This window comes from Talpa occidentalis, unplaced genomic scaffold (genome assembly GCF_014898055.3).
Source record: "Talpa occidentalis isolate TD23 unplaced genomic scaffold, MPIMG_talOcc4v2.1 talOcc4.4, whole genome shotgun sequence".
NCBI classification, from domain to species: domain Eukaryota; kingdom Metazoa; phylum Chordata; class Mammalia; order Eulipotyphla; family Talpidae; genus Talpa; species Talpa occidentalis.
The window spans coordinates 62,775,154-62,793,854 of record NW_023604295.1 but is presented as its reverse complement, the minus strand read 5'-3'; the positions used below and the strand labels follow the sequence as shown (position 1 = coordinate 62,793,854).

General features: G+C 43.2%; 1 long non-coding RNA gene across 1 annotated transcript in view; it reads right to left on the bottom strand.

Annotated features, from left to right (window-relative positions):
- The window catches only part of LOC119257587 (uncharacterized), a 74,129-nt gene extending 59,816 nt beyond the window's left edge, over positions 1 to 14,313 (bottom strand). The window contains exon 1 of the long non-coding RNA XR_005128072.1: positions 14,092 to 14,313. This is a non-coding gene — a long non-coding RNA (uncharacterized LOC119257587). The remainder of the gene's footprint in view (positions 1 to 14,091) is intronic.
- Between the last annotated feature and the right edge of the window lie 4,388 nt (positions 14,314 to 18,701).

Sequence of the window (18,701 nt, the reverse complement as noted above, 5' to 3'; positions counted from 1 at the left end):
CCAAAACATTCTGAAAATCAATTGGGCAGGTATTATTACCCTGTCCCACCTTGACAAGGTTAAAAAAAAAGAGAAAGGAAATGAACTGATAATTTTTGTTAAAATCCTTCCTAAATTTCAAAATTTTTACTAGTTATATAGATTAATAAATTGAATATTAAAGAAGCCCCAAAGAGTTTGTCCTCTGCATGCAGAAAAACCTCTTGAACATTAAAGAATCACAATATCTATTCTCTTAATTTAGGCAGGACCCTGACCATGCTGAAACTCACCTCATTCTTCTTACCCATTAAGCATGGATACTGAACTCTAAAGAAATCTAAAAGCTAAACAATTCTATAAACTCTGCAGATACACTGTAACCTTGAAGATCTGAAAACCTGTGTGACTCAACTTTTCACTGATGTTTCTCTTTCTCTAATTAAAGTAAGTCTTCTTTCTAGAAAAAAGGATATTGACTGGCAAAATTTATACTCATCAAAGCCCTGTTATTCTGCAGACTTGAACTTGTTTCATATTAGACTTGCTAGCCTTTGATTTCATGTATGATTGAAGATAAGTTTAGAAAGGCACAGGCTCCATATCTGCAGCAATCACCTTGGCCCAACCAACCATAATCTCTTTTATTCATTCATTCATTCATTCATTTATTTAATAGAGGCATGTTTTATTTATTTATTTGTTTGTTTGTTCGTTTGTTTTGTTTTGTTTATACATGCACTGGGTACAGTCAGAAGTGCAGGAGCTTAGCTATACACATGGTGCAAATTATTAATTTTTTTTAAAGATTTATTTATTTATACAAGCACTGGGTACAGTCAGAAGCGCGGGAGGGTGAGAGAATTCACCAGAGCCAGAGCGGGGAGCAGAGCAGGCAGAAGGACCGAAGCACACTGCTGAGGGGAGCAGCAGGCAGCAGGAGAGGTCGGCACGCCATGTGGGACCCTCCTCTGGTGGTCAGGATGCAGCCGGGGATCGAACCGGCCCTGCAGTGGCCGTGGGCAGCTTTGCAACCCAGCACTCAACCGCTGCATCACCGGGGAGGCCCCCAACCATAATCTCTTGCCTCTACTCCACAATAGTCTCTCAGCTGGTTTTCCTGCTCCCACTATTGCTTCATTGTAATCCTCTCTCCACATAGTCCACCAAATCTTTTCAAAACGTCAGATGATGTCACTCCTTGTTTAAAATCTTTTAGTTACTTCCTTTCATGTTTAAAGAAAAAAACATTTACCCTGTAAACTGTAAAAAGGAACTGTATGATGGTGACGATGTAGCTCTTACCTTCTTTCTGACTTCCTTACTTGCTACTTACCTGCTCAGATACTGTATTCCAGCCAGACCAACTGGCTGGTCTTCCTTGCATGTACCAATCAATCTCTTTCCCATCTGGAGTGTTTGCACAAGCTATTCCCTCTGGCTGGATTGCTCTGTATAGCAGTCCCAAAAGTTGTGTGTTTATTTTTAAAAGACACCTTGGATTTAGTTTTAATCAGGTATGGTAAGGCATGGGAATAACTGTCATAAAGAAAGTAAATTTTTTACTTGCAGATGCCTAGAACCAGAAGGTCCAGCATGTCATTTAGGACCACATGGCCACCAGGGTCAGTGAAAAGGTGGAGGAAATAAGAGGAAAATGTGACAAGAGGCATTATTGTGGTTTCCATGGAAAGAAACAGGCGAAGCAGTGTGAACAGGTTTAGGATTGACTATTTGAATAATTTCAGTGGGGAATGGGGTGTAGGGACTATCCCAAATTGTCTGGTGTCTGGTTCTGGGATAAGGGCAGGAAAACATTGACCAATAGTATAAGAACTAGGTGGAGGAGGTGGGATGGGAATGTGGGTTCAGGATTGGTTAGATTAGGAACAGCATCTCCCTCTGGCTCTAGCTATCAGCTAAACCTAGGAAGTACAGTCCTTCCAGTAAGAGTTCTGCTCCTAATTACAAGGGGGGAGAGGGAAATAGCCTTACACCACAAGCAGTTCTTGACACTAGCTGGATGTCCCTTCATTCAACTCATTGCTGACATTATCTACTGGAGTTCCTTGGGCTCAATTAATTTACTAGAGCAGCTCACAGAACTCAGAGAAGCATTTTTACTTACTAGATTTCCAGTCCTACTATAAAAGGATATAATTCAGACCTGCCAGATGGAAGAGATGCTTAGAGCAAGGTGGGGGGAAAATGTAGAACTTCCATGCTGTTTCCAAGAGTGTCACTCTTCCCAAATCTCCACCCCTTCACCAGCCTGGAAGCTCTCTGTACCGCTCTGCTCTCCACTCTGTCTCTCATGAATCCTCACCAACCCCCCTGCATTTCTGGCCTACACCCCAGTTCTTCCATGCAAAAAAAAAATCCCCCAGACTGTTCAATTTCTTTAAAAACAAAAAAGATCAAATATATATTTCCTATTATAAATTACAATATCACATTGGTCAGCAATACCAGAATATCAAGGATATAGAAAATAAGAAAATATAGTTTATACAGTATAGTCTAGTAGACTCCATAAAGATCATGGAAACAGCTGTATAACCTCAACCTGGAAGAGGACCCAATAAAAATGAAACACCTGGTCTTTTATCAGGGTCTCAGACTTTGTAATTATAGTTTGACTTGACAGTCTTCCCTAGACTTGGGGATGACAGATCAAATTATCTTACTTTGCCCAGGCTTTAAACAAATTTTTCTTGTACATGTACTGTTCTTTATTAATATTCTCAATAAGCTTGCAAATATTCCTTTCAGATGTAAGTATAGACATAGGTCCTGTAAAATTTTAAAGAGAAGCAGGGCCTCACTGGTGGCATAAGGTTAGTTAAGTCTCAGTGCTATCAAGCTATCACCAGCTCTCATGAGTTTGATCCCTGGCCAGGGAGCTAATCCAGTTGGCGCAGCAGACCTCTCCTGTCTTGCCCGCTGCTCCCCTCAGCAGTGTATTTCAGTCAAGCCACCTGTTCTGCTCCCCACTCTGACTCTGGTGAATCCTCTCACTCCCCGCACCTCTGCCTACACCCCAGTTCTTGTATGAATAAATAAAAAGAAATTTTTAAAAAAGAAATCTTAAAGAGACGCAGTATGAGAGGAGAAGAGCCTGGAATTGTTACTTCTCAGAAGCTGTTCCTTTCCAGAACTTAAATTGGGCCAGCAAAGTGTTTCTTCATATCCTGACTCAAAGTGAGTATGAGATGGAGGGGAAAAAAGAAAAAAATGGGGGAGTGTGAGCTTATGAAAACTCTAAGGGTATTCTGGAATATATGGTCCAAAATGGGCATTTAACAGAAATGAGAGGGCACAAAAGGTAAGAAAATTTATTAAATAATCCTTTGCTGTCATTTCCTTTAATATTTTATTGTCAATATTTATTGACACATTTTCCTGACTATCTCTTGGTTGAATTTTGATAATAGAAAATGAATCAGCTTATTAATACAGTGAGAATTTAGTGAAATATTTAAGATATTTTTACATCAGAGAATATTAAAGGCATAGAAATTGTAGGAATTATACAATCCTCATCTATGCAGAAAATAGTCCTGGAAAATAATTATATAGTTCATATAGGCAACTTATTCTATTACTGGACACCTTATGATATTAATTATAATGGCTGGGTAGGTACATAGTCCTTTAATGATATGAAAGAAAAGAATAAAGATAAGTAGGGAAAAAAATGAACCAAAAATTTGCTTAACAGAATCTCCTACCTGAACTTCAGGTCAGTAGTCTTCATTAAAAATTAATTCTTAAAGTCAGTGTTTTGATGAAACCAGGGGGAGTCCATAGTTACTTTCTGATGAGACTGTGGATTATCAAGGTTCTACGCTGCCAGTTGAATATGCAGGATGATTTTTACTGTGTAAGAAGGAAAAATAAATGTACTCAAATACACTCAATGTCTTTAACATTGAGTGTATTTGAGTATATATAAATTAGCATAATAAATGATATTCTTGGGCCTCCCTGGTGGCACAAGGGGTTAAGACGCAACCTATGAAGCTGTCTGCAACCATTGCAGCACGACTTCGATCCCTGGCCCGGGAGCTACCCACATGGCGCAGCAGACCTCTCCTGACTCACCTGCTGCTCCCCTCAGTAGTGTATTTTCGTCGATCTGCCTGTTCTGTTCCCCACTCTGTCTCAGGTGAATCCTCTCATTTCCTGCACCTCTGGCTTGTACCCCAATTCTTGTATGCATAAATAAATGAATCTTAAACAAAATAAATGATATTCTTTATGATGATTTCAGAGTTGGAACAGGTTAGCAGTTCATTCACCATATCTAGTTCCAGAACCTTTCTGTCTTCCTACTCGGCCTTTCTTAGAGGTTGGCTTTGTCCTTGGGTGTGTCTCTACTGTTTCAAGATGGAAATATCTTGGGTATCATATCTTCCACCACAATGTCCGACAGCTGAACATAAGAGAGACGACACTCACCTGACCTGTGCCATTTATTTTTTTAAGAGACAAGAAAAACCTTTCCAATGATTTCCTCACCTATCTCATTGGCAATAATTATGTTGCTTTCCCAATCCCAGGCTAATCCAAGGCAGGGGCTACCATGATTGGCTCAAACCAATCGTGATTACACCCCTGGTTTGGGAAAAAGCTCAGCTTTCCCTCAAATGTATGGCCCACTGATTCCTGGAGAAAATAAATGGGTTTTTATTGACAAGGGTAAAGGAAAAAGTGGATGTAAGACAGCTTCATGAAAAAGGTAGTGTGTTTGAACAACCAGTGGTGCACAGATAAGGGTTTCCTCTAGTTTCCACCACTCTGTTTATCATCTAATAGTTACAATACACTGACAAATAGTATTTGTCTGATATAGATACTCATCTACCGGTGTCATAAAGGTGGGGAACCACCAGTGTCTGCTCACCATTGTATTCTATGATACTGGCCAATGCCTGATACATAAAGAATCTTAGAATTTGTATTATGAAAACCGGTTTCCCCATATGGCATCTTTGGGCAGGAATGCGAATGTTAAGAATTCTGTATGTCCCATTCCTCGGATGCCACTGTATTAGGCAAATAGTGGCTTCTCAGTGAACACGTAAATGAATGAAATCATGAAAATAAATAGACGTAGACTGGTGCCAAAGGTATTTCTGTTGCATTAAGACTTTGCAAAAATATTTAAAGTTAGAACATTTAGATTGGTCAAGCTATGCTGTAGAGATGAAGGAAAGCTAGATAGCAAAAAAGACAGAAAATTATTTCTGAGATTAACCTGATTTTTTAACAGAATTAGTTTAAGTTATTTTTTATTCTACGTAGAAGAACTGGGGTATAGACCAGAAGTGCAGGTGGTGAGAGGATTCGCCAGAGACAGAGTCGGGAGCAGTACAGTGGATTTAGTGAAATACATTGTTAATGGGAGCAATGGACAGGACAGGAGAGGTCTATTGTGCCATATGTGGGCTAGCTCCCTGGCCAGGGTTTGAACTCAGGCCATAGAGGTGATAGCTCTGAGACTTAACTCCTGGGCCACCAGGGAGGCCCCAGAATCTGTTTAATTAAAAACAACGACTAATCAAATTAAGTATCTATACAACCAGATATTTTAAAATGTTGGTAACTGTATGGCACCAAGAACAATTTGGTGATGGCTTTATATTAAATCTTTCACTGCGAGTTTGCCATGTGCTGATTTTTTTCTAAATATTTCCCACAAAGTAGGTGACATCCATCTCCAATATTTTATATTCATGCTTGATTTCAAGAAAGACCCCAGTCCTTGGTTTTCTAACTGGATATGTAAGAGAATCAAGTCTACAGTAATTTTGTTTCTTGTTTTTTTTTTTTTTTTTTTTTAAGATTTGTTTATTTATTTCTACAAGATTTATACAAGCACTGGGTACAGTCAGAAGCGCGGAAGGGTGAGGGAATTCACCAGAGCCAGAACAGGGAGCGGAACAGGCAGACTGATAAAGTACACTGCTGAGGGGAGCAGCGGGTGGCAGGAGAGGTCTGCGCCATGTGGGACCCTCACCTGCCGCAGGGATCGAACCGGTGCTGCAGAGGCTGCGGGCAGCTTTGCAGCCCAGTGCTCAACCGCTGCGCCACCGGGGAGGCCCTTGTTTTTTGTTTTAACTGGCTTTGAGACAGAGAAGAGTAGATTATAATAGAATACCAAAGAAAAGAGTTTCTCCCCACAAAAATAGTCTGGTGAAATTTGTTTAACCATTAAGCAAAGTTAAACACCTTTCTTTATTGCTGTTTTTATCTGATCTGTTAATATGCTAATTTTTATTGTATAGGATTTGCGGTGGGGGATACAACTCAATTTTGTTTGCCATGGAGTTCTTTGAACTCAAATTAGCATATCCCAACAGAATGCCATTTGGAAAAGGCTATTCAATCCCAAAGGCAAGTATTTAATCCATGGAGAAATAACATTTACAAAGGGAGGAATTAAGAAAGTCCCAGGGGGCCTCCCCAGTGGCACAGCGGTTGAGCGCTGGGTTGTGAAGCTGCCCACAGCCTCTGCAGTGCTGGTTCGATCCCCGGCTGCTCCCCGGCCGGAGGGAGGGCCCCACATGGCGCGCCCCACATGGCGCGCAGACCTCCCCTGCCGCCCGCTGCTCCCCTCAGCAGTGTACCTCAGTCCTTCCCTCTGCTCTGCTCCCCGCTCTGGTGAATTCTCTCACCCTCCCGTGCTTCTGACTGTACCCAGTGCTTGTATAAATAAATAAATAAATCTTAAAAAACAAAAGTGGAAAGAAAAATAGAAATTTAAAAAAAAAAAAAAAGAAGGTCACAGGATCCTGCATCAGTCTTTGCTTTTTGCTTTTACTTGTTAGGCCTCTCCTGGATGCACCTTTGTTTTTAAGGACTCTAAGAGGAGCATGATTTCTACTACAAAAATATATAGATATGTTGATGTAATGGAAAACTGAAATTTAGTTGAAAAATCGTAAAAAGTGGGGCCTCCCTGGCGGCGCAAGGGGTTAAGCACTGCACTATGAAGCAATCTGCAGACTCTGCAGCATGAGTTTGATCCCCAGTCGGCCAGGGAGCAACCCACATGGTGCAGCAGACCTCTCCTGTCTCGCCCGCTGCTCCCTCAACAGTGTATTTCAGTCAAATCTGCCTGTTCTGCTCCCCACTCTGTATCTGGTGAATCCTCTCACCCCCCCATCCCGCATCTCTGGCCTGTACCCCAGCTCTTGTTTGCATAAATAAATAAATCTTTAAACAAATAATTGTAAAAAGGCAACTTGATCACTATTTGTCAAAATTAAGAAATGGGGCCTCCCTGGTGGCACAGCAGTTGAGCGCTGGGTTGCGAAGCTGCCCGCAGCCTCTGCAGCGCCGGTTCGATCCCCGGCTGCTCCCCGGCCACCGGAGGAGGGTCCCGCATGGCGCGCAGACCTCTCCTGCCGCCCGCTGCTCCCCTCAGCAGTGTACTTCGGTCCTTCTGCCTGCTCTGCTCCCCGCTCTGGCTCTGGTGAATTCTCTCGCCCTCCTGCGCTTCTGACTGTGCTGAGTGCATGTATAAACAAACAAACAAACAAACAAACAAACAAATAAATAAATAAAACATGCCTCTTTAAAAAAAAAATTAAGAAATGCTTGACTATTGATTTCTCTTTAGCCAAATTTTTTTTTCTGTGTATGTCATAGTTAATTGAGGGATTTCCTAAGAAAAGCATTAAATCCCTATTTCTCTGCCAAATGCATGTAGGTGCCAGAGCTGTAGACCCACCCAGACCTGTTTGAACCTGGTTTTGCTCCCTTTTCCCTTTCTCTTTATGCTATCTCAATAATATTTAACTCCCAGGTTTGTTACTGCTAAATGTGTTAATGAATGCAAATCATCCTGCAGTGCTCAACAAATGTTACTTTCTTTTTTGCTTCACTTGACCTCAGTCTAGTGCTTTGATTCATTTGGGACTGCCATACCCTGCCTTGTGTATGGCGGACAGTTTATAAAAATAGAGGACAGTTTATAAAAATTTCTTTTTAAACCTCCTATTTTCCTCCCAAGAACCTCTGCTGCAAAAATTTAACTTTCCTCCAACTCAAAAAGATAACCAAGTTTTGGTGTTTCCTTGGTTCAGTGACTTCTTGTAACAGGGTGAAAAAGTAAAGTCACCAGATCCTTATTAGACAACTCAATTTATGATGGTTTTGTTTCAAAAGCCTAGAAGCAGAGGATCCAATGTCTTGGAGGCAGAGAAGGCAGAATCCATTGTCTTTTGTTTGGGTGAAGGTAGGGATGAAGAGGGCAGAGGCAGGGTGTTCTAGAGAGAAAGGGAAAATAAAACTAAGTAGAGGTTGGGAGATTCACTTAATACTGGGACCTGAAAGAGCGAGTGCCCAGGACACAGTCACAGAGAGAGAGACTGCCCTAGGTGGACCCCTGACAGGTGACTCAGGAACTCTCAGCTTGCGGGGGTGGGTGGGTGAGACAAACACCAAGTGGGAATAAAGCACAGAGGGAACTGAGAGGAGGGCCCAGCAAGATTATCTCAAGACTCTATCAGGATAGTCTTAATTATCAGAATATAAGTTTCAGGAGAGCAAGGACTTTTATCAGTTTCCCCGCTGGCAAACCATATTCTATCTAAAAGAGTGCCTGGTAAATAGCAAGCACTTAATAAATATGCATTTAATGATAATGTGGTTTGTTAATGACATAAAGGATGAAAATTCAAGTAAGATGGGGAAAATGAAGGAGAGGTCAAGGATAACCCTGAGGTTTCGAAAGTAGGGAAGCAGGAGAAAAGCATTATTAGTCATAATAATAGGTTAAGTTAAAATACTGGTTGGTATGAAAGACTAAGTATTTTGTTGACTCTACTTTTTGTAAAGTACTTTGCATATAGTGAGCGTGGTTGAACTGAATGCTCAGCAAGTCATTTTAGGTACAAGACTGAGATTTAAGAAAGTAATCAGAGCTTGAAATCGAGGCCTCCCAAGTCCCACAACAGGCTGATGGGTGGTGAATCCCTGAGAGAATTCAGATATATAATAAATGTCTATTTTGGGAGTGGGGAGTTTGAACTATAAGGGACAAGTATATTTTCTGAAGCCATGTGCAAATGAGCAGCAACTTGCTGTTTAATATCTTGGGGCCTCCCTGGTGGTGCAGGCGGTTGAGCGCCGCCCTATGAAGCTGTCTGCAGCCTCTGCAGCGCCGGTTCGATCCCTGCCGGCTGGTGAAAATCCCACATGTTGTGGCAGACCTCTCCTGTCTTGCCCACTGCTCCCCTCAGCAGTGTATTTCCAGTCTGCCTGTTCTGTTCCCTGCTCTGTCTCTGGTGAATCCTCTCACCCTCCCACATATCTGGCCTGACCCCGGTTCTTGTATAAATAAATAAATCTTTAAAAAAAATTAATATCTTGGGGCCTCCCTTGTGACTCAAGGGGTTAAGACACAACCTATGAAGCTAACTTCAGCCACTGGATCACCAGTTTGATCCCTGGCCTGACCAGGGAGCTACCCACATGGCACAGCAGACCTCTCCTGACTCGTTGTTGCTCCCCTCAGCAGTATATTTCAGTAGATTTGCCTGTTCTGTTCCCCACTCTGTCTCTGGTGAATCCTCTCACCTCCCCCCACCACACACCTATGGCCTGTACCTCCATTCTTATATGCATAAATAAATACATCTTTAAGAAATAAATTTAATATCTTGGAAATTATTCTTAAGACATTATATATAGGACTATCTCATGGTTTTAGCGATTACACAGGCATTTATAGCCACTACTAATGGTTATTTAAACCATTCCAGTGTCTCTCCATTATAAGCAATATCTAAATGGTAATTTTTTACACAACTTTGTATAACTGTACAAGAATATCTGCAACAGAAGTTTTATCAATAGAATTCTGGGGCCTCCCCAGTGGCGCAGCGGTTGAGCGCTGGGTTGTGAAGCTGCCCGCAGCCTCTGCAGTGCCGGTTCGATCCCCGGCTGCTCCCCAGCCACCAGAGGAGGGTCCCACATGGCGCACAGACCTCTCCGGCAGCCCGCTGCTCCCCTCAGCAGTGTACTTCGGTCCTTCTGCCTGCTCTGCTCCCCACTCTGGCTCTGGTGAATTCTCTCACCCTCCTGCGCTTCTGACTGTACCCAGTGCATGTATAAACAAAACAAACAAATAAATAAATAAAACATGTCTCTTTAAAAAAAAAATAGAATTCTGGAATGCTGCATCAAAATATATAAATGTCAAAAACTGTAATTGTTTTTGCTAAAATATTCTCCAGAACAATCTCATCAATTTATACTCCCACCAACAGTACAGGAGTGTGCCTATGTCTCCACACTGAGTTCTAACAATATTGCTTTTTGCCAATAAGTAAAAATTATACATAATACTTACATAACTTTACATTTGATTAGTGAAGTCAAGCTTCTTTTCAAATTCACTAGAATGTAAGCTCCTTGGGGGCAGGATTTTTTGTCTGTTTCTTTTACTGCTTAGAATAAAGCCTTGCACATAGTATTAAATATTTGCTTAAGTAATGATTTAAAAAGACTTTTCGTTTTCTCTTCAGAGAGTTGCCTTTCCATATCATTTGTCTATTTTCTATTAAATTCTTTTTTATTTTTCCTAAGATTGTTATTATAAAAAGAAAACTAACCATTTGCATTGTGTTGCTCTTTCTTACATTCCCTGTTGGCTGGAGGCTAAACTGTCTTCTAAGGAGGGAAATTAAAATACCTTAATTAGGGTTTTGAAATTCAAACCCAAAACAACCTTGCAAATATGATAGCAAACACCAATTTGCCCTCTAAGAAGAATGTACCACTGAACACTCCTTTGAATAGTTCCTTGACACCTTCCACTAAACTCATCAATCTCATTAATGTTTTTAGTTTCTGCCAATCTGCTTTCTCATTATTGTTTATACTTTCTTAAACAGTATTATTATAAAAAGGTATTAAAGTCTTTGCATATGTTTGTGGGCTATTTGTAATTCTTCTGTGAGTTGCTTGTTCATGGCCTGTGTCCTATTTTAAAATAGGTTTGTTTTTCTTACTGTTTTATTAAAATCCTTTTTATATTCTGGGTAGTAACCCTTTTTAATAATATGCTGCAATTTTTTTCTGTTGGTTATTGTAATTATGGTGGTCGGCCATATAAATGTTTCACATGTTCTAGTGCTTAGGGTGTGCTGATCCCCCATTCTACCTTCCCAACACCCTTCCCCTTCCTGGAAGGAGAGTATATGCAAATTCTGAGACTGGGCTACTTAGACCTCTAAGTGCTAGAAAACTAATACCTAGACTAGTATAATATGGGAACGATATCTATTATGAAATGACAAGTAATCTTTCTGGTAGGCTTGAATACCTTTTCTTGCACTCACAATACTGGGAAAATCATCACAGTGGTTACTTACATATGTCAACATATAGTCCTGCTTTGTAATGAAGTTATGCTTTCGTTGAAAAGAACTAAACTATCTTTTGCTAATGTACTAGTTTTGCCACACTGTAGGCAGAGTGATAGCTCTAAGTTAGGGTATACTGGCTTATTCTTTTGGAGGTGTACATGTTTAAACAATGTACTCACAGGAGATAAAACCCCAAGACAGCAGGAAGATAAGGCTGGCAGGATATGCACATAGAGCTAGAGGAAAGTTTGTATGTAAAATGAAATAGTTTGACTAAGCTCAGTGTTTACTAATGAAACCCTTGAGAAATGTGAAGAAAACTTTTTATTAACTTGTAAGGGGATATTGTGAGAAACTAGCCCCTTATCACTTCATGTGCATCTCTAGTTCTGCGGTTCACCCAGTATAGTCTGAATGTGATTGTCCTGCTGAGAGAAGACCCCTTAGAGTAGGTTTCTCCTGCAAATAATAGCCACTCTTACTAATGCCAGGGGAGTTTGTGCTGGGGACAGGTAGGATGTGAGAATTTGGAAGGCAGTCCCTGCAGTGGGGGTGAGAAATAAACCTATTTTCTTTAACCTGACTCTAAACTGAGTCTACAGGTGCCGAATGGTTAGAGTGGGGACCCTGGCTTTTACCTGCCTCTGGGTATGCAGAGGCCATATTCCATGAAACAATATTATTCTAATTCAAAGAAATGACACCATCCATGACAAAAAAATCAAACCTAGCACACAAGGCCAGACCTATAGGTATAGGGCCTAAATACAATTCCATAGAGCCTTTGGAAGATGCTGCATGTTCCAAGAACCCACTCCTACTGGCCTGTCTCATTACAACTTACTGGAATAGGTCTGCACAAAGATTGAATTAAACATATTTGCATTGCGAAAACATTTTTCTCAAAACAATTACCAAGGCACATTCCAGAGATGGCTAGAAACTTCTAACTGCATCACTCTACTTAATTCTTTATTACCTTCCAGAGGAGTCACAAATTTTACATAGTTGCAATCATGTACCCATATAACAATGTATCCTGCATTAAAAAAAAAAAAAATCAATGTTACACAGATCAAAAGCATCTGCCCAGTTAATTACATAGTGAGTTTTTTGGGAAAGAAAACTTAATCACATTTCAAAAACAGGTGGTTGACATTGGCACATTACTTAATCTCCTAAAGTTGCTTCATTTCTAGCATGACATTATTCTGGTTTGCAGAATGGGTGAGAGGGCCAGATAGGATGTGTGCAGGATAGCTGACTCCTGGTGGGCAATGATTGGGGGTTAATAGTCTTATTGATGATTTTGTGACAGCCACAGTGCCAAGCATTCTTTGCACCACCTTCAATTTTAACCTTCCTTACAATCCCTGAAAAGAGACTGCATTATCTCACTTTACAAAGAACAAAAGTATACCCAGGTGAAGTCATGTGCCCACGATCACCCAGTAGGCTGGTGGAGGAGGTGGAATTCGAAGTAGATTAGGGTGAACAGTGCCTTCGTGGCTACTAGTGAATAAGAAAGATCAAATAGTAACATCACCGAAGAACAGAAGGCGTCTGCCCTTAGCACATGATTGCAGATGCAGACATCTTAGGCCAGATGAAATGAAGTATCACTGGTTGAATTTCTGAAGATCATGAACAAGAGAAGGATAATGAGGAACTCAGGAAAACCTAAAAGAGCAAGGTAACCTGGAGAAAAACTGGCCCAGATAGACAAATTCCCTAAATATCTTTAATTACTGTGATGTCTCAGGACCTCCTTTAAAATCACAAAATCTGGGCCTCCCTGGTGGCACAAGGGGTTGAGCACAGTACTATGAAGCTATCCTCAGCCTCTGTAGCACGAATTCCATCCCCCCTCCCCACTCTGTCGCTGGTGAATCCTCTCACCCTCCCACACCTCTGGCCTGTACCCCACTTCTTGCATGCATAAATAAATAAATCTTTTTTAAAAAAAACATAATCACAAATTCTGGGTGGATTAAATCAAAGGCAGTTTGAAGAAAGTGAAAGGGGTGGGGCTTTCCTGAACCTGGTATTTTTTTTTTTTTAATCAGTAAAACCAGTAAAATAACAAGTGCTGCCTCCTAGGGCCGTCAACATTCAGGCATCGTTGATAAAGGACTTTGTTTCAGTGCGGCTTTGATGATTTTGATTACACCCAAGTCTGCAGCTCTTTACTCTGGGGTCACAGGATAGCACGTGATGATGATGCTCAGTATTCAAAGGCTGAAGCTATTAATTGAATGTTGCTGGACAATGAGCTATTTACCAACGCTGAAATTTAAAAAGCATTCAGAGCCATCCAAGTATGAGGACATTATTAATAAAGTCCAAAGTATGAGAACATTATTAATATCTCAAGCGAGAGGGACTTTAACCAAAAATGAAAATGCACATCCCACCTTCGTTTTTCTCCCTAAAGCAGTATCTCCTTCAAAAGATAAGACGCTCTAATACATTTGTCCTTGGAAGGGCTGAGACCGGGCATTCTTGTGTTCTCTGACTACCCCTCCCTTTCTGCTGAGAACCAAACCTCCTGCCCCGCCTGGTGTCACAGAAGTCCCTGGTGCGCCAAGCAAATGTGTTTACTTCCACTGTTCTCTAGCCGGGCAGCGAAACGGAGTACCCGGGCCGCCCCTCAATTTCGCCCCAGCGGTTTTCCAAACACTCCAGGACGGGATGGGAGTGTCTTCTTGGCTGTGGAACTCGATCCTCCTACCTTGTCCTGAAGCCACCCGCCGCCTTTCCCTGGCTCGCTCTTCGTGGTGATTTTCCTGCCCGGGACGCCCGGCGAGGGCGCGCGGCTGGTGTCCGCCCGGCCCGAAAGGTAGGAGCTCGGCTGCGCTCCTGCCTCGCCGCCCCCAGCCCGGGAAGCTGCTCTTCTCCCTCCGCATTGCACCTTCCTCTGCGAACTCGGGGTCGGCCGCGGCCACGGTGCATCTGCCCCCGCGGCTCCGGAGGCGCTCGGAGCAGTCGCCCGGGATCCCGAGCCGGGCGCGGCGACCAGGGCGCGGGCTGCCGGGCGCCCAGTCCTGCCGGAGGCGCTGCGCCCACGGTGCGCCCCCGCCAGATCCGGGGAGACGGAATCGTGCCCGCGTCGCCCCTGACCCGCTCCAAAGCGCGGGGGTTTCCGCCGGCCTCGGGCTTCGGCGGCCGGATGCTGCCAGCGCCGCGGGAGCGAGCGGCGGCGGCGGGCGGAGAGCAGCGGGCCCCCGGCCGCCCGGCCCCTCACGCCTCGGAGGTCTTCACTGCCCGGCCTTGGCGGGTAACTCTCCCCCGCGGACTTCGCAGCGGGTTTGCTTCGCGGGGTGAGGGAGGTTGGGTGTGCGAGGAGACCGAGTTCGCGCCCCGGGATGGGAACCCCCCTGGGCTGCCCACATGCCTGCGGTCTCTGCTACTCGGGGCGCGGCTCACGAAGGTCGGGGGGCGCGCCCTGGGCCGGCCGACCCTGCGCGCACCTTCTCAGCCCAGACATCTTGCTCACGCGCAACCGCTTTGAGTTTACCGCCACCGGCCGCCGGAAGGAGCGGCTCGGACCCGGGTTCTAGCCCGGAAAGCGCGGGGAGGGCGAGTGGCGGGAACAGGGACCCCAGAGGTGTGTGTGTGCGCCCCCCTCACCTCTGACCGCAGGGAGCCTGGCGCGCCGCGGAAGCCCACGGGGACCGCGGGCTCCTCCCTCACTATTGTTTTCTTGTAAAAGGGTCTGGAGGCGCGGGAGGGCGAGGGGTCTGGATGGTTTCGTCGTTTTTCTTAGAAAACGTCGGAGAAACCCTTCTCCCCGCCTAACAAAGCAAGCACCGAGGCTGTTGGGGCAAAGGGCGGCCGTGCGAAAATTTGCAGTTTGGGCTGCCGTTAGTTTCCAAGATAGCAAGAAACTTGTCATTTGGAGGCCACTTTCTCTGGCGCACCCAGGCAATCTCACATCCTGTCTTGTGTGCGTGCTGGTTTGTTTGTTTGCTTTGGCTTAAAAGTATATTTCTAAAAAGCGATTTCCAGAAATTTTAAAACCCAAAGCACCCCCCGCGCCCTTAGGATCCTCAGTCGAAGGGACGGGGAAAGAGGCTGGGGTTGGGAGTCACGCGTGCTGTCATGGGCGCTGCGGCAGCGCTGGGATTAGGTAGAAACTGGAGCCCAGCCAGAGCTCCTCACCCTCTGCGCCCTACTGCCCCGTGCCCAAGCTGATTTGAGGCCACCCATGGCCGCCTCTACTCCGCTGGCTTTATTTAACTTTCCGGTTTCAAACTACCTCTGCAGCGGACCGTGAAACTGTCTTTTTGTTTACGTGCAGACGTTAAACATGTGGGAAGGCTGCCAGGTTATTTTCTGGTTGATGCTGATTTTACAGTTGTAAATTGTTTTATGTTGCTTCCTGTTCTTGGCGCCTGCTACTGCTTTTCGTAAGAAGATCTGCAGAAGATACCTTAGACTGTTATTTAGTTTGTTGTCTCTGAATTAAGCTAGTTGCGTGGGAGACACTAAGTAATGGCAACTTGGGTTTGTAAGGACCGAGAGAACTTTCCTAGAAACGGTACCCTGTCTTCATAAGCAGTTCTTAATCGTTCTTGTGGGGAGGAGAGACGGTCTTCATTCCTTGCCCTATGGGGTTTCCCTGGAGCAATATTCCCTGGAGCAATACTGCCCCAGACTGTATCAAGCCTTGTAAAATAGTACATTATAATGAGACTGCCATTTTGACTATATTTCAGTAGATTTGCTGGAAAAGTCAATATGTTCTTATGCTCCGAATCAATAAAAAATCTTTGAAGCTCAAAAAGGAAAAGATATTGGCAGAAGAATGTCAATAAAATTCATGCCATTAAGAAATCATTCTGTCTTTTGTGAAAACTGGAATTCTCAGGTTTTCTCATCCTAAAATGCAGTGGCAGTTGTTTTCTTCTGTTGGAGATAATCCTGTGTTCCACACCATGTGGACGATTACAGGAGAGAGTGAGATAATGCCATGTTTCTCTGATAAGTATCATCTGCTAACCATGTAAATACCACATGACTCGCGTGGAAATTATGATATCATTCCAGGTTAGAGATCCGTTTAACATGCATTCTAGGCAATGCTTATCAAGGGGGTGAGGGTAGCACAAAACCTATATGACATCCACTATGATCCCAAGTATGTTCACTTGTTTTATTAAATATTCCCAACAATTCTATGAGACAGTACTTTTTAGCCCCATTTATCTCGTATTTAAAATACGAGACTGCCGTGGGTTAAGTGACTTGCAGTGAGTCCCATGAAGTTCTTCACAAACTCTTCCTTGTGTATATCTTCTTTCTTTACCTTGTACATATTCAATTAATATAGCCCTTGAGTATTTTTCCTAATGATTCCTCAAGCTGGACTTCTTGGCTGGATGGTCTGCATACCTTGCCTGCCTTTGTTTCTTATAGCTTTAGCCTTTCATCAATTATAGCTTTAGCCTTTCATCTTCTCTTTTCTCCACATCTTTGCCATGCCACCTAAGTGTGCTGTATCTGGCCAGATCCAGGTTATGTTATCTCCAGTGGGTTGTGTTCCAAAAGTTCTGTTCATTCTGAATATATATTTCACTGAAGTTCTTTCTTGCCTGGAAGGGCTCCATCCCTACCCTCACAATTGAAATTGACTTCATCTCTGGTCTATCCCCATTCCAGGAGACACTAGGACACATTGCAATTTCCAAGTGAAACTATATGAGTTAAAAATGTATTTTATTTGGAGCGAGTTGTTGGTATAGAGAGTAGAAAGTATGTATTGGCTATTACAGTGTTTCAGTAAGAAACTTTTTATGCTTCCATACCAGGGCATCAGAGGCACAGTTCCCTAACGTTGGTAGGGTAGCAGGTTGGTGCTTCCCTAGCACTGACGGAATCAGCAGTTGAGTCTCAGATTTGGTCATATTATGGGGTGAAGAAGGGATGTAGTTTTGGGAGTGAGGTGCTAAGAGTAGAGGTGAGTAAGAAGCAGAAAGAGCTGAGTCTCTTCCTCATCATCACAGTTCTACTTGAAGAATTTTTTGTCATCTGGATGGGAATAACAATGACCTGCATCTGACCTGGGGCTTTCCTCTTACTGTATCTCAGGAGGTTTTCTTATAGACACTGAAAGACCTCTCTTTTCCCTTCTTAAACCTAAGACACAGTATGCAAATGACATATTGTTTAGTAATATGTACTGCTAGTCTTTGAAGAATGCTGTTTTTGGTTGGAGCAATTTTTATCTGGTTGGGAATAGAAAGCTCTGTAGGAGAAAAGGAGATTAATGCCTCCTCCTGATGAGGAGGTGGCAGGGAGACTGGAGATTCCTCCAGGGGAAGCGGTCTTGCTCTCGCCTTCCACAGGCTGTAGAAGTAGACTTGGGTTGGCATGGCTATGGGTCATGGTCACTGTAGTTGGGGGTGACAAAGGAGCAAAAATCTTGCAGTGGATCTTGGGTAATTTTCTGCATGGTTATGCATAGGCAGGTCTTGAGACTCAACCAATATTTGGTGAGTATCCAGCATGTGACAGGAAATGTTCTAGGTGCTGGGGGTGAAGGCAGGATACCTCAGAGTTGAATAAAGCAAGCAAAGCTCCTGCTTTATGCAGCTTATGTTTGTATGGGGAATAGAGTAATACAATACAAATAAATGAAAAAACCTTTGTGATGGAATGAGTATTACAGAAAGAAAACAACTTGGGGTGTGCTAGAGAGATGGGGAAAGCTACTTGAAAGCAATCAGAGTTTCCTTAGGAGGTGCTTTTTGAACTTAGATGTAAGTGATAAAAAGCAGCCAGTCATGTAAGTGATAAAAAGCAGAAGTAACTAGCATTCTAGGTGGAGGAAACAGCTAAGGGAACAGCTGCTGCAAAGACCCTGAGGCAAGGATGTTTGAGATATTTGAAGAACTTATAGATGAAGGATAGTGCATGGTGCAAAACAAAGAGTGGGAAGAGACAAAATCAGCAAGATAGATAGGCGATAGCTTACATGAAGCCTTCAGTTCTTAAAATGGAGTTTGACTTGTGTGCTAATTAGAATGGAATGCTACTTGAGAATTAATTTTTATTATGAAATAAACTGTACTTAGAATTAGCCAGCTAAACACAGTTCAGCTGCTCCCAATTTTATTGGCAACATCCAAATCATCATAGTCAGGAGCCAGACAAGCATATGCCTTCTTCTCTCCATCATGTCTGATTAGGGTGTTGACCTTGACCACTTCATTGTCATGGAATTTTTTCACAGCCTATTTTATCCGGTGCTCATTGACATCCACTATGAACACAAGTGTGTTGTTGTCTTCAGTCGTCTTCATGGCTGACTCAGTGGTCAGGAGGAATAGGATGATGCGT